The sequence below is a fragment of the Cupressus sempervirens genome, chromosome 4 (genome assembly GCF_028749045.1).
Source record: "Cupressus sempervirens isolate cs-2001-9-10 chromosome 4, ASM2874904v1, whole genome shotgun sequence".
NCBI lineage: Eukaryota > Viridiplantae > Streptophyta > Pinopsida > Cupressales > Cupressaceae > Cupressus > Cupressus sempervirens.
Genome location: NC_143121.1, coordinates 878,643,691 through 878,659,657, shown reverse-complemented (window position 1 = coordinate 878,659,657; position 15,967 = coordinate 878,643,691).

Below are 15,967 nucleotides of genomic sequence, written 5' to 3'. Positions count from 1 at the left end.
AAGGTACTCCTAGTAGAGAAAAGATCCTAATAGATATAGAGAAAAATTATGCTACAAGGTAAACTTGACAGTTTTTTGTAGCCCTTAATCAGGAAAGCTTCTAATAAAGTGTATTCTAGAAGAGTACAACATTTCTGAGCACCATTCTCACACCATGGTTTTCACCCAAATCAAGCTTCCAAGAGATAAATATCCATGTTACTATTGTGTGGATTCTTTTACTATTTCATGTGTTTGTTTATGCACTTAATTGACAATAACTTTATAGGTTAAATTCATTCTTATTGATCATCAGTATTGGAAAGTGTTAGAAGAAAATGAAGTTAGTGATTACTAATTCACCTACCCCCCCTCTTAGTAATCAATCATATACCTATGATTGGTATCAAATATTTGTGTTGGAAATGAAGAGAGTAACTAAGAGGGGAGGGGTGAATTAGTTACCAAAAAACCAATTCCCTGTCCCCGGATGTTAAATCAAACTTTTCATTGATAATGCAATTCTTTCTCCAACTTGGTTAAAACTAATTTTTTGATGTAACTTGGTTAACAAAGTAATCTTATGAATATTAATATGTTTTAACCTTTAGTAACTTAGTTGTAGAAACATAAGCATTGTTGGCTCTTGATTTAATAGATTTAAAAATAATCAAGAAACCAAACCAATACATCTAAGGCTAGCAAATTCCTATAATGGATGCACTTGACCACAGTCTTGGGTTAACTATAAGGTCTAACTCCTTCTTCACTTTAGGCTTTGTAAAACCTAGGTGGGTTAACCTTGAGGTTCTAATATATGGTACTAGTGCAAATAAACATAAAATTTGAACCTCTTTACAATAGATGAAATTGTTATCTCTTCTGATACTTATGCAATAATATAGGAATGAAATAGCTACTATGAACCCATAACATAAGTGAGGGTTAATTCCTTTTAGCCCACTATAAAACATGGAAAATTGAACTAATTTTATTGAAATGATTTATGCAAATAACCTTCATCTCAGCTTGCATCTAATTTAGTGATCAATGCCTTATCCATTGTGAGATAGAATTGTTACTAGTAGGATGACCTAACTTGATTGCCTTAAAATTAAGTTTATCAACTAAAATCCCCAAGCTCCATTCTTACTAGCATCCCCTCCATACACCTAGAAACACTATCAAATCATTGAAGCATTTACTTAGCTCCTTGAATTAAAAGAAACAATAGATCTAACACACAACTCATCCAAGCTATCTTAAATTAAATGAACCTTATTCATTCAATAAAAAAGTTAATAGCATATGAAGAATTAGGAGAAAAAATAAGAGAACACAGATAATTCATTGTAAATCCTATTTTGTATTCATCCTTGGAAAGATAGAATACATTAATTGGTAACAGTAAATGAAACTTAGGATATACTACTTGATCTATCATCAATCTTTATTAGATTAGAGAAAACAATACATGAAATGAAAATGAACTTGCACAAGAGTGAATATGTGGCCTTTACAGCTAGAGCTTAGCTTAATAGATGGGAAGAAAACCCAACAACAACCTGGTCTCATGGTGAAAACTCGAACCCTACTGGTCTCATGGAGAAAATTGCCAACAACCACAATGAATGAGAGAAAAGGAAGATATAGAAGAAATGAATTCCCATATTTTCTTTGCAACCACCATGTGTCCAGTTGGAAAACTTCCCCAAGAAGCTAAAAACCTCTCTCTAATCTCTTGCAACAACTATTAAATCAAATCTTCACTCATTTTGCTTCCCAAAAGCACAAAATATCTTCAGCACTTGATGGAAAAACATAACTAATTTTGATGCCAGATCTAAGATCAAGGCAAAGGCAAAAAATTAGTCGAATGACCTCTAGAGTCAAGATAAACTTTTCAGAATCATTTTTCTCCACATTCAGGCTTCAAAAAACTTTCATATTTGCCCCCCAAGGAACTTTGATGCTCAATGATAAATTTTGTCCAATCTACTGTGAATACCCCATAAAATACAAATATTCTTATAAACTATACTAGTAAATATTTGTACAAATTTTGACCCCATATTCAAAAAATTCATCTCCTCTTGGTTCCAATGGTATATTTTAGTCCATATTTCGGTTCAATCTCACCTCTCTAGTAGCCATTCAAAGTTCCAGGCTCCAACTATGTATTGCACATAGAAATGCAAAACATATTAAAAAATATAAAAACTCTATAGTATGAACTATAGTTTTTAAATTATAACCTTGATTTTTAATTTTTTCACACCCATTTGAAAATATTTCATAGAATATTAAAACAATTAATATTTTATTAGTCTTAAATCCACTCAAGTGCCAAATGTGTGCTATGTGGCACCATACCATTGGTCAGACCACAACACCTAAATGCCATGTGTCAACACTTGATTTGTCTACACCACCATGTCACTATCTAGTCACTACTATATATGAGCAATGTTAGTATGCTAATAGAAACCAAATTTAAATAAAGCTTCTACAAACTACACAAAATTCATAAACTTCAAGATAGACTAAGATGAGCTCTCAATTAAGAATATGAGCCATCAATGGGCTCTCTCAATAAGAAGCTCTCTTGTTGAGTGGCTTTGTCTAAATAGATAGGATGTATGCTCAAGCTTATGCTTCAAAAAGGGCTTCAAATGGAGTTGGAATTTGGGTGTGACTGTATGGTTTTGATGTAAAATGGCTTCTTAAAATGGCATTATGACTTTACTTCATGGATTGTGTTGTTTTGCAAAGGGGAAGGATCCAATTTATAACAAGAGGCTGGAGGGTTTGAGGGCTAAGATGTAATGATGGGGAAAAGCTCATGGATGGCTCAGATTGCATGAGAGGAGAGCACATGGATTGTGCTTCCGTATAGCCAATCAGGGAGTGACACATGTCACAGGGTGAGAGGATGGAGGAAAGGGGAAGGATGAGTCAACAAAGGAGGCTCAAGGGATAAAATTTTCATAAAGACCCTCATAATGGCTTGTAAGAGCAATGAAAGGGCTTTGAAAGAGTCATTTATGGCCTAGTGGGCTTCATAAAGTTTTATGGTAGGGATATTTTGAGGGAGATGAGAGGAATTTCAACTTGGGCTTGATTAGGAAGGTTTTAAGCTTGCTTAGGATTGTGCAAATGATTAGAGGATGGATTAGGATGGTTTAGGATTAGCTTAGGGATAGAAAAGTGGATGGCATTTAATGAGGGTGGGTGAAGGAGGAGATATTTGTTAACTTTGGCTTGGGTTAGTAAGTCTTAACCCATGTTTAGAGAATGTGACAAGGTTAGGAGGGGATTAGGATTAGGTTTAAAGACATCTTCTAAAAGAGTCTACACTTTGGATGAGGATAAAGACTTTCTAGAATAGTCTAGAACTTCCTAGGATGAGGATGAAGACTTTCTAGAAGAGTCTAGAACTTCTTAGGATGAGGATAAATTAGACTTTTAGGAAATAAATAAAGTTTTATTTATTTCAAGGGTTTGGGTTGAGGAGATATTTATTAAAACTTTTTTCATAAACATGAGGATTAATATTTAATCTTAATTAAATATTTTGAGTTGGGATTAGGGGTAGGAAATGATGGGATTAGCCTTTAATCAAAATTAAAGAAGGATTAGAAGATTTTGGAAGAGGTTAGTGGTCTTAAGGAAATTGGCCAAGTTTGGGCAAAAAATAATTTTTTAATTTATTTTGGGTTTTTTGGTCAATTTATTAATTAAATAATTAATAAATAAGGAAATAATGTTTAAATAAGATTTAAACATTTTTGGGAGGGATTCCTTAATTAAATATTTTTAATTAAGATAAAGGGATTTAATTGCATAAAAATAAATAAATAATTAATAAATGATGATGTCATCAGGAATTTTTCAAAAAATAAAAATACTTTATTTTCTAAAGGTTTTTAGGTGTCTACATTTTGCCCCTCTTTGATGTGATGCCGCAAGTGACATGGTATCAAAGATAAGAAAATGAGATGCCCAAGGCTAGAGCAGAAGAGGAGAGAATGGACTGCAAGATGCCCCCTCAAGAAGGCGACAGGGAGAGAAAGTGAGGCTCAACGACTTCTTGAAAAGTACAAGAATTTGAGATGAGGAAGAATACTCAGATTGGCTTAAGAGAAGAGGTTTAGTTAGCTCAAACTCTCAATACGAGAGAATGATAAAGGCAGAATCAAAGGCATAAGAGGAAGCAAGCTTAAGATCTCAGGGATTCCAGAGGATGAAGGAGCGGAGTGCTATAACAAGAATCTAGGATGGGGAGATGGATGAGGGAATTAAAAAGCTGATGCAACAAGATTTCAAAGAGTCAGATTGGCGGAAGATGGGTCTCGGAGATCCCTAGGACTAGGATTGTGGATCTCGAAAGATGAGGCTTGGTGGATTGATTTGGATTGGTGGATCCCTAAGACTAGGATTGTGGATCCCTAAAGCTAAAGGTGAGGAGTGATTCAAAGAGATACTGATGCATAAGCTGGGGTAGGAGAGATGGATGCTAGATATGGATGGGGGATAATGGAGATGAAGGAAAACCATTGAAGCTTTTTGAGCGAGGGGATACTTCAAAGAGAAGTACCATCATGTAGTTGAGCACTAGATTTTCTATAGGATTGTTGGTTAATTGCCAAGGTTACCAAGAACATCAAGGCCTTTTCACCAACTATCCAGAGGACTAATGGACTAACTCAAAAAAAACATGCAAGGATTGTCCCAGCATAACACATGAATCTCGAAAGAATCAGAGTGGAATCGATACTGGGTAACCCACAAGCAGAAAAGAAAAACAAACAAAAGACTTGATCAAGACCTTATGCCCAGATTACCCCATTCACAGTATACCATGATATGGAAGATCGTGGAAACTTTGAGGAGGGAACAAAAAGATTTTTTGGAAAAGATACTTCAAGACCCAAAAAGGAATATTCCAAATCAAAAGAAAGTGAAAATCCAAAAGAGAAACATTTGCCAACGAGATGGGTAGGATGAGGTACTAACGAACCAAGATCAGACATGAGGAAAGCTATATCCTACAAGGATCTATCGAAGAGCACCTAAGCTAGTGGATCTAGATGAGTGATGCATCTGGCAAGATGAACTAAGAAGGATAACACTTTGGTGACAGGAGATCTAGCTAAAGGATGCATTGGGATAGCTAACCAAGGGTTGTGCGATGTGTGCAAGATGTTGAGTAAGGATGATCTTACATGAAAACTAGATAGATACAATGGTACTAAGCTAAAGAGGATGTACAAGCTAACAAACCAAGATATGTTACAAATGTACAAGGTTGTTCATGTTTGGGTTTTGTGAGATGGAAATGTTTGTGAAGGGTGGGATGTCTACAATAGCTAATAGGCAGATAGGTAGATGGTTTGCGAAAAGCTTAAGTGAAAATGGGATTCTTTGTGTGCATGTGATAGGATACAAGCTAGGATACAAGATTTGGCATATAATACAAGCTAGAATATGGTACAAGCTTTGGACAAGATTTTGAAATACAAGCTATGATATAAGGGATGATACAAGATTTACAAGCTAGGGTACAAGATTTACAAGCTGAGGTACAAGATTTACAAGCTATAAAGGAGGTATTTACAAGCTCCATTAGATTTTGGATATTTGGTTGGAACACCAAGGGAACAAGAAGGTGTTTTATGGGATGGTGGGTGAATGGATGAGGGATAGGATAGTGATAGATAATGGATTATTCTTAGTACACAAGGCACCTAAATTACCAAGTTTTCACCAAGGTATCTATCCAAGGTACTTGAATTGCCAAGTTTTCACCATTGGATGCTTATTTCTCTTTACTATTTTTTTTTGTATTTTTCAAAAGTTGGGTGTACCAAGGATCTTTAAGCATAGAACTTCTTGAGATGAATGATGTTAGTAGGATCATTCAAGAGTTATCCTTCTGGTGTAGATAACTGATAGGTTCCAGAGCCGAAGGATGCAGTGACAACATAAGGACTAAGTGATGTAGGTTCAAACTTGCCTTTCTTTTCTCGATCTGCTTGGACTTTCATGTTTTCTTTGAGGACCATGTCACTTGGTCGAAAGTGTCATGGAAGCACCTTCTTGTTGAAATTCCTTTTGAGATGAGTTTGATAGATGGTGAGATGATCATAGGCTTGTTGTTGCTTCTCGTCTAAGAGATCTAGCTGGGTGAGCTGAGCTACTCTGTATTCTTCATTTGATATTTTCCCTTGCAACGATATGCACAAGGAGGGAAGTTCAACCTCTATAGGTAGTATCACTTTGGCACCATAGACTAGAGAGTATGGAGTTGTGCCTGTGGATGTACAGAAGGAAGTTTGATAGGCCCATAGGGCTGGATTTATTTGTAGATGCCAATCGCGACCGAAATCATTGACAACTTTCTTTAGGATTTTGAGGAGGGTTTTGTTAGTTTCCTCTACCTGGCCATTACCTTGTGGAAAATATGGGCTAGAAAAGTGATGATGGATGCAGAGGGAAGTGCATAACTCTTCCATGTTGAAATTTTCAAAGTTACCTCCGTGGTCGGTGAAGATGGTGGATGGGATGCCGAAGCGACAAACAATGTGGTATAAGATGAACTTGGAGACCTGAACTCCTGTAGCTGAGACAAGGGGGACTACTTCCACCCACTTAGTGAAATAGTTTGTAGCTGTTATTATCCATTTATGTCCATCAGATGAGAGGGGTGTGATAGTTCCAACTAGATCAAGGCCCCAGCAAGCGAAAGGCCAAGGTGGTGCAATAGGCTGTAGATCCTATGCTGGAGCGTGCACAAGATTTGCATGCTGCTGACATGGGAGACACTTTCTGACAAAGTCACAGGAGTCTTTTTCAATCGTAGGCCAATAGTAGCCTACTCTAAGGATTTTTCATGCTACGACAATACCACTCGTGTGGGCACCGCAAACTCTGGAGTGTACTTCTTTTAACACCATCATGGCCTCATTTTGGTCTAAACATCAAGAGAGAGTATTGTGATAACCCTGACGATATAGGGTATTGGCTATGATAACATAGCGAGATTATTTTTGGATGAGGTTTTGGCGTTGGGTATGTGTGAGGTGATGGGATATGATACCATCGTTAAGGTAAGTGTGAATCTCATGGTACCAAGGGGATTGGGGATCAACCAAGATACAAACATAGTTTGAATCCTTATTCGCATAGGCGGGTGTGAGGAGTTGCTCGACTAAAAACTCATACTGTGTAGCTGCTTGGGGGATTTCCAAGAGCGAGCCTATAGTAGCCATAGCATCTGCTACTTTGTTCTGTATTCAAGGCACTTGTGTAAACTGAAGCCTTGTAAAATGCTGGGTTAGTTGATCAACTAGCTCTTTGTAGGGTAATAGCTTTTCATCTTTGGTTTGACATTCATTTAGGGCTTGCTTGATAATGAGCTGAGAATCGCCAAAGATTTGTAACGCAGCAATGTTCTATTCTGCAGCTATCTTTAATCCTGCTATGAGGGCCTCATATTCAGCTATATTGTTGGTGCTAGGGAATTGTAGCTTGAAGGCTTTTGGAATTTAATCTCCTTGAGGTGTGGCCAACAATATTCCTACCCCTAATCCATGAGATGTGTATGAGCCATCAAAATAAAGTTTCCATGGGGGTTGTTCTTCAATTAGACAGATATGCTTATCTGGAAGTTTTGTGATCAACGGATAAGCATCTATTAGAGGTGCATCACCTAGGTGATATGCTATAGCTTGCCCTTTGATTTCCTTTCTATCCACATATTGGATGTCAAATTCTCTAAGGAGCATAACCCATTTGGCCAAACGGCCTGTAAGTGCTTTTCTAGAGAGCATATACTTGAGAGGGTCAATCTTGGAGACTCGTTGGATGGTATGACTTAGCATGTAGTGGCGAAGCTTTTGAGTTGAGAAAACAACTTCCAAACAAGCTTTTTCCATAGGAGTATAATTGAGTTCATAACCAACTAGGGTTCTACTGATGTAGTAGATGGCTCTTTCTCTGTCGTGGTCATCGAGCTGTGCTAGAAGTGCCCCTAGAGCAGTAGGCGTAGCTGATATGTACAAAATTAGGGGACAACTGGGAACTGGTGGAACCAAGATAGGGGGATTGGTGAGATACTACTTGAGCTGATTGAAGCTGCGCTGACATAAAGGATCCCATTTGAAGTTCTCATCCTTCTTTAGTAAATGTGAAAATGGTGTACACTTATCTGGAAGGTGGGAGATGAAGCACCATATGGATTGAAGCTTTCCTTGAAGAGAGTGAAGCTGTCATAGTGTCTAGGGAGGAGGCATGTCTAAGATAGCCTTGACCTTCTTGGGGTCGATCTCTATACCTCATTTAGACACTATAAAGCCTAGAAGCTTGCCAGATGTGACCCCAAAGACACACTTCTTGGGATTCAGCATGAGATGATATTTGGCTAACCTATCAAAGACTTTCTCCAGGTTAGCAAGATGATCCATGAAGGTATGAGATTTGACCAAGATATCATCCACATAATCCTCCAAAATGCTATGGATGAGATCATGAAAAATGGTTGTTATACCTCTTTGATAGGTAGCCCCAACATTCTTTAGGCCAAAAGGCATCATGTTGTAACAAAAGGTTCCCAAAGGGGTAGTAAATGCTGTCTTATGCTGATCCTCTTCTGCAATCTTGATTTGATTATACCAAAAAAATACATCCATGAGGGACAAAATTTCATGTCCAACTGTAAGATCTACAATCATATCTATGTTGGGCAAGGGAAAATCATCTTTTGGACAAGCTTTGTTAAGATCTCTGAAATCAGTGCAGATTCTGATGTCACCAGAAGATTTAGTGACGGGCACCATGTTGGAGATCCACTCTGAGTAGTCGATAGGTCAAATAACCTTAGTAGCTAACATTCTTTCTAATTTAGCTTTGACCAGTAATGCCACCTTGGGGTGCATTTTTCTAAGCTTTTGTCTGACGGGCTTGATCTTTGGATCAACTGCAAGATGATGAACTAAAAGCTTTGGATCAAGTCTTGGCATGTCCTGATATGACCATGCAAATCAGCCAATTTTCTCTATTAAGACCTCAAAGAGGAGATTAGCTTGGTCCTGTGATAGGGATGCAACAATGTGAACAAGTCTAGGGATCTCTGAAGAACCAATGTTGACTTCTCGAGTATCCTCAATTAGAATAGAAGACACCTCTGGTCAATTATCTTGAGGAGGCACTGCTAAATCTTCATGTTCTACTTGTGGCTCTAGATTTTCTTGCTGAGGGGTTCTCTTTATTGCCATAGCTAGTCTCAGATTCACCTTAGTTCCAGTTTTGGGTGTATCGGAACTAGGTTGGGGATTTTCTCCAAAATACCCCTTGGGATCTAGCTTGTAGATATAGGTAGAATCTAGCTTTGTTTGATTATGAGGAGTTTCGGCTCCCATGAATCTCAGAAGTGCTTCCTCTGATGTGAACTCATCAATGTCTATGACACTTGGTTGGTCCCAATCTATGAGTTGTGGATGGGCAAGTGGTAGGTCAATGAGGTGGATGGATAGTTCTTGGAGAACAGAGTCTCTGAGGGAGATTTGGTCTGGGATATCATCATAGGCTCTCTTTTCAACTTCCTCAAGAATGTCTTCAATTTTGACAAGGTCATGGTGAATGTTCAAAAAAGCATGACCATCCATATTGGTGCCCCCAGTTGTGGGTATGCCAAAGCCAAGACCTAACTTTGATTCCCACTTGTGTGCATCAATGGGGCACTGCATGCCTCTTTCTTCTAGTCCTAGACCACCACCTTGATAGTTCCATTTATCAGTGATGAGCTTATGTTCTTGGGGATACTTCTGGCTGAAGTGATCAAGGTGTGCTTGATTTCTTTGAGGTGCATCCTGATGTAACCAATTGTTGATATCTGGAGTGAGCTCCTCATGAAGAGGGATTTTTGAGGATATAAAGGTTGTTGGGCCAAACTGTTTATATCAAGGAGGTGGAATCTCCTTAGCTTTGTGATATGTTGATTGTCCATGGGCATGTGGATCAAGTGGGAGTGCCCCGATAGCAAATGCATCCAATAGACTATACTCTCCACAGCCTTTGTTATTGATCTTCACGGTAGACAGGGTAGAGGCAAGGATGGTTTATGGGTCATTAGAACTGTGGGATGAGCTAGCGATGGATGTGCCAATATCAATTCTAGGGAAATGGTTTGTATATGAAGCTTCAACTGCATTGCAGTAAGCAAAGGGTTCTGGATTGGCATGGATGGTTACCTTAGTGCCTTGATGCAAAAAATTGATTCATTGATGGTAAGTGGATGGAACGGCTTGCATGCAATGAATCCATAGGCGACCAAGGAGGATGTTAAATGGTAGGTTTAGATCAATAACATGGCAGAGTGTCTCTTAGATGACTGGCCCAACCTTGATTGGTAGCAAAATAGTTCCTTCTGTGGTTCTTTCCAAGTTGTCATAAGCTTTGATGGTGATAACCTCACCGATGATATCTGCCTTAGTATACCCAGCTTGTTTTATGAATTTTAGGGTGCAAATATTCAAGGCTGATCCATTATCTATCATTACTCTTTTCATGGCAAAATTGGATACCATGTGTATATGAGCAATGTTAGTATGCTAATAGAAACCAAATTTAAATAAAGCTTATACAAACTAAATAAAATTCATAAACTTCAAGATAGACTAAGATGAGCTCTCAATTGAGAATATGAGCCATTAATGGACTCTCTTAATAAGAATCTCTCTTATTGAGTAGCTTTATCTAAATGGATAGGATGTATGCTTAATATGCTTCTAAAGGCTTCAATGGATGATTGTGGATTTTTGGTGTGGATAGATGGCTTTAGTATGGATTTGGCTCTCAAAATAGCATTATAACTTTACTTCATGGATTGTGTTATTTTGCAAAGGGGAAGGATCCAATTTATAGGCAAGAGGCTTGAGGGATTGAGGGTTAAGATGCAAGGATGGGAAAAAGCTCATGGAGGGCTCAGATTGCATGAGAGGAGAGCACATGGATTGTGCTTCCTTACAGCCAATCAAGGAGTGACACATGTCACATGGTGAGAGGATGGAGGAAAGGGGAAGGATGAGTCAACAAAGGAGGCTCAAGGGATAAAATCTTCATAAAGACCCTCATAATGACTTGTAAGAGCAATAAAAGGGCTTGGAAGAGTCATTTATGACCTAGTGGACTTCATAAAGTTATATGGTTGAGATATTTTGAGGGTGATGAGAGAAATTTTGACTTGGACTTGATTAGGAAGGTTTTAAGCTTGTTTAGGCTTGTGCAAATGATTAGAGGATGGATTAGGATGGTTTAGGATTAGCTTAGGGATAGGCAAGTGGATGGCATTTAATGAGGGTGGGTGGAGGAGATATTTGTTAACTTTGGCTTGGGTTAGTAAGTTTTAACCCATGTTTAGGGAATGTGACAAGGTTAGGAGGGGATTAGGATTAGGGTTAAAGACATCTTCTAGAAGAGTCTAGGCTTTGGATGAGGATAAAGACTTTCTAGAATAGTCTAGAATTTCCTAGGATGAGGATGAAGACTTTCTAGAAGAGTCTAGAACTTCTTAGGATGAGGATAAATTAGATTTTTAGGAAATAAATAAAGTTTTATTTATTTCAAGGGTTTGGGTTGAGGAGATATTTATTAAAACTTTTTTAATAAACATGAGGATTAATATTTAATCTAAATTAAATATTATGAGTTGGGATTAGGGGTAGGAAATGATGGGATTAGCCTTTAATCGAAATTAAAGAAGGATTATAATATTTTGGAAGAGGTTATTGGTCATAAGGAAATTGGCCAAGTTTTGGGCAAAAAATAATTTTTTTAATTTATTTTAGGATTTTTGGTCAATTTATTAATTAAATAATTAATAAATAAGGAAATAATGTTTAAATAAGATTTAAACATTTTTGGGAGGGATTCCTTAATTAAATATTTTTAATTAAGATAAAGGGATTTAATGGCATAAAAATTAATTAATTAATTAATTAAATAATTAATTAATAAATGATGATGTCATCAGGGATTTTTTCAGAAAATAAAAATATTATTTTCTAAAGGACTTTTAGGTGTCTACATTTTGCCCCTCTTTGATGTGATGCCACAAGTGGCATGGCATCAAAGATAAGAAAATAAGATGCCCAAGGCTAGAACAGAAAAGGAGAGAATCGACTGTGAGATTTTTACCCCTCTTTGATGTGATGCCGCAAGTGGCATGGCATCAAAGATAAGAAAATAAGATGCCCAAGGATAGAGCAGAAGAGGAGAGAATGGACTGTGAGATGCCCCCTCAAGAAGGCAGCGGGGAGAGAAAGTGAGGTTCGATGGCTTCTTGAAAAGTACGAGAATCTCGAATGAGCAAGGTAACTCAGATTGGCAAAGAGAAGGGGCGAAATTAGCTCAAACTCTCACTATGGGAGAATGATAAAGGGAGAATTAGAGGCACAAGAGGAAGCAAGCTTAAGATCTCAGGGATTGCAGAGGATGAAGGAGCGGAGTGCTATAAAAAAGAATCTAGGATAGGGAGATGGATGATAGGATGATAAAGCTGATGCAATAGGATTTCAAAGAGTTAGATTGGCGGAAGATGGGTTTCGGAGATCCCTAGGACTAGGATTGTGGATCTCAAAAGATTAGGCTTGGTGGATTGATTTGGATTGGTGGATCCCTAAGACTAGGATTGTGGATCCCTAAAGCTAAAGGTGAGGAGTGATTCAAAGAGATACTGATGCATAAGCTGGGGTAGGAGAGACGGATGCTAGATATGGATGGGGGATAATGGAGATGAAGGAAAACCATTGAAGCTTTTTAAGGGGGGGGGGAATACTTCAAAGAGAAGTACTACCACATAGTTGAGCACTAGATTTGCTATAGGACTGTTGGTTAATTGCCAAGGTTACCAAGAACATCAAGGCCTTTTCACCAACTATCCAGAGGACTGACGGACTGACTCAAAACAAACATGCAAGGATTGCCCCAGCATCACACATGAGTCCAAGAGGAAGCAGTGTGGAACCGACACTGGGTAACCCACAAGCAGAAAAGAAAAATAAACAAAAGACTTGATCAAGACCTTACACTCTGATTGCCCCATTCGCAATATACCATGATATGGAAGATCGTGGCAACCTTGAGGAGGGAACAAGGAGATTGCTTGGAAAAGATATTTCAAAACCCAAAAGGGAAGATCCCAAATCAAAAGAAAGTGAAAATCCAAAAGAGAGCCGTTTGCCAATGAGATGGGTAGGACAAGGTACTAACGGACCAAGATCAGACATGAGAAAAGCTATATCCTGCAAGGACCTATCGGAGAGCACCGAAGCTGGTGGATTTGGATGAGTGATGCGTCTGGCAAGCTGAACTAAGAAAGATAACACTTTGGTGACAGGAAATCTAGCTAAAGGATGCGTTGGAATAGCTAACCAAGATGTGTGATGGGTGCAAGATGCTGATCAAGGATGAACTGACACAAACGCTGGATAGATACAATGGTACTAAGCTAAAGAGGATGTACAAGCTGACAGACCAAGATATTTACAAGCGGGCTAATCAAGATATGGTACAAGCTAACAGACCAATGATATGTATGATACAGGTGGATAAAAGCTCAGGATGAGAGGATAGCGAGATGGTTCGATGTTGTGCAAGATGCGAAAGCTAAGGGTGGGGTGATAAGCAAAAGATATGGATTTGGCAGGATGCATCCAATGATGATGAGAGATTTTGTGACCAAGGATAGCTAGAGGAGCAGGATGAGATGGCTAGATAGGATGGTAGATAGCTAGGATTATGATGGATATAAAGAGATGCCATCTGTTGCAACGTGCTTGTTTTTGTTCCAATACCTAGACTTGTCATTGGAATGTGATTGATTTTGGTTGGCTTCCTTGTAAATCTTGACCACACCATCTTTAATGAGTCCTTGCTCAAGGATCATTCCTTTCTCTTTGATGTCTCTGTAGGTCTGCAAACAGTTTATGGTCATGTGGTGAGCCAAGCTAGGATGGGCATTATCAATAAAAATTTTCACCAAATGGCGCTCTGGCAAGGTACAAGACATGCGGGTGGTAAGGGTTTTCCATCTTTGCAGATATTTAGGAAGGCTTTCTCCACCTTTTTGCTTAGTGTGGACAAGATCAACTACTGATAGCTCTGTTTCAACAAGATGGGCATATTGGGCTACAAATGCCTCAGAAAATTCAGCAAAATTTTTAATTGTGCCATAGGGGATTCTATAAAACCATTCAAGAGCTGGTCCGGCCAAGCTTTTGGGAAAGAGATGCAAGAGGAAGATGTCATCGTATGCCACTTCTTGGAAGTGCATGTAAAATTCTTTGATATGTGTGACAGGGTCTCCTTTTCCTCTGAATTTGTCAAACTTGAGTGTCTCAAAATGCTTGGGAAATGGTGTCATGGTAATGGCTCTGTCAAATGGGTAAGGACACACATTCTCAAACTTGAATGTTTTTGGATCATTTCCCTCTTGGATGTTCTTCAAAGCTATTTTCATGGCTTCCCATTCTTAATTAATGGGTGACATCTGGGGTGCCCCCAATGTAGGAGTGCCCTGAAGTAGGTATGTGCTAGATGGGGCAATGGAATATAGATGGCTTTGAGGTATGGGCTGGTAGGGATTGTACATGGCTTGGGCAACTGAATGGTGGATGATGGGTTGTTGAGGTGGAGGTGGCACATATTGCTGCATATGTTGCAAGGCTTGCTGCTGATATTGGATTTGAGGTTGGGATTGAGGAACATAAGCTGGCTGTGGGATAAATGGATTTCTTTGTGGAAGTAAGGTATAAGATGGGTGTGAAGCTTGGGGAAAGGATCAAGGAGCTTATGGAACTTGACTTTGGATTTGAGGAGTTTGACCAATATATATGGGTTGTGCTCCTATTTGGGAAGGTGTCTGCATGGCAAAAGAGGCCAAGTAATTGGTGGTTGGTGGTGGTGGATTTCATCCTAGAAGTGGCATAGAAAAATAGTTGGTAATAGGAGGTAATGGATAGGTTGGTGGTGGAGGTGGTGGGAATTAAAAGCTTGGGAATGGAACTAATGGGGTTTGATAGCTTGGTGGCTGGATTTGAAAGCTTGGTAAAGTGGTGGCAGGAGCTTGGGTCACTTGAGAGCTTGGCAGAACATTGGTAGTAGCTTGTGGGGTTTGATAGCTTTGTGGAGTGAAGGTAGTAGCTTGTGGATTTGTGGCTGATGGAACTAAGCTCCAAGGACCTAGTGGAAATGATGGAATTATGTTCTGAGTAGAGGTAAACAGTTTGGGGGTGATAAAAGGTTGATTACTTGGCCCCATGGGTGAAATCCCAGTTATATATTGTTGTGGTTGGCCAAAGATGCTAGCACTGATTTGGGAGATGGGTGGATTTGGAAGGTTGGGTTGGGGGCAGTAGCATCAATAGTGAAGGGAGTGAATGATGAGGTGTTTTGGGTGAAGGGGGTTTGGGATGAAGAGGTATGGACCAATGGTGGAGTGGTGGTGGCTGGATTGGCTTGTGGAAGGGAGATTTCAACTTGAGTGGAGGCTAGTATGTTTGGGTCTATTGGATCATATGGGGTGGGTTGAGGCTCTTCTTTTGGCACATATTGAGGATAATTTGAATCATAAGAGCCTATGGGTGGTGGGAGTTGCTCAAACAAGGGGTGAGATGGATCTAATAAGGGGTAGGTCTTCCAAAGTCGAAGGCTCCAATGTTGTCCCTTTGAAAGTTAGCCATGATTGTTTCCTTGTTTTTGTCTATAATGGCGTTCACCAATACTGCATTTCTTGGTTGGTTCATGACAGCTTCAATGTTAGTAGGTGATGTTATAGCGTTCTCTAGGCTGAAGGATGGTTGAGTGCTCAAGGGGAGAAATGCTATTGGATCCAAATGATAGGGCTCCATTTTTTCCTTCTTCTTCTTGCCTAAGCGAGTGATAGGTGGCATGAAAATGCAGAATGTTTCCTAGGGATGAGATGCAACAA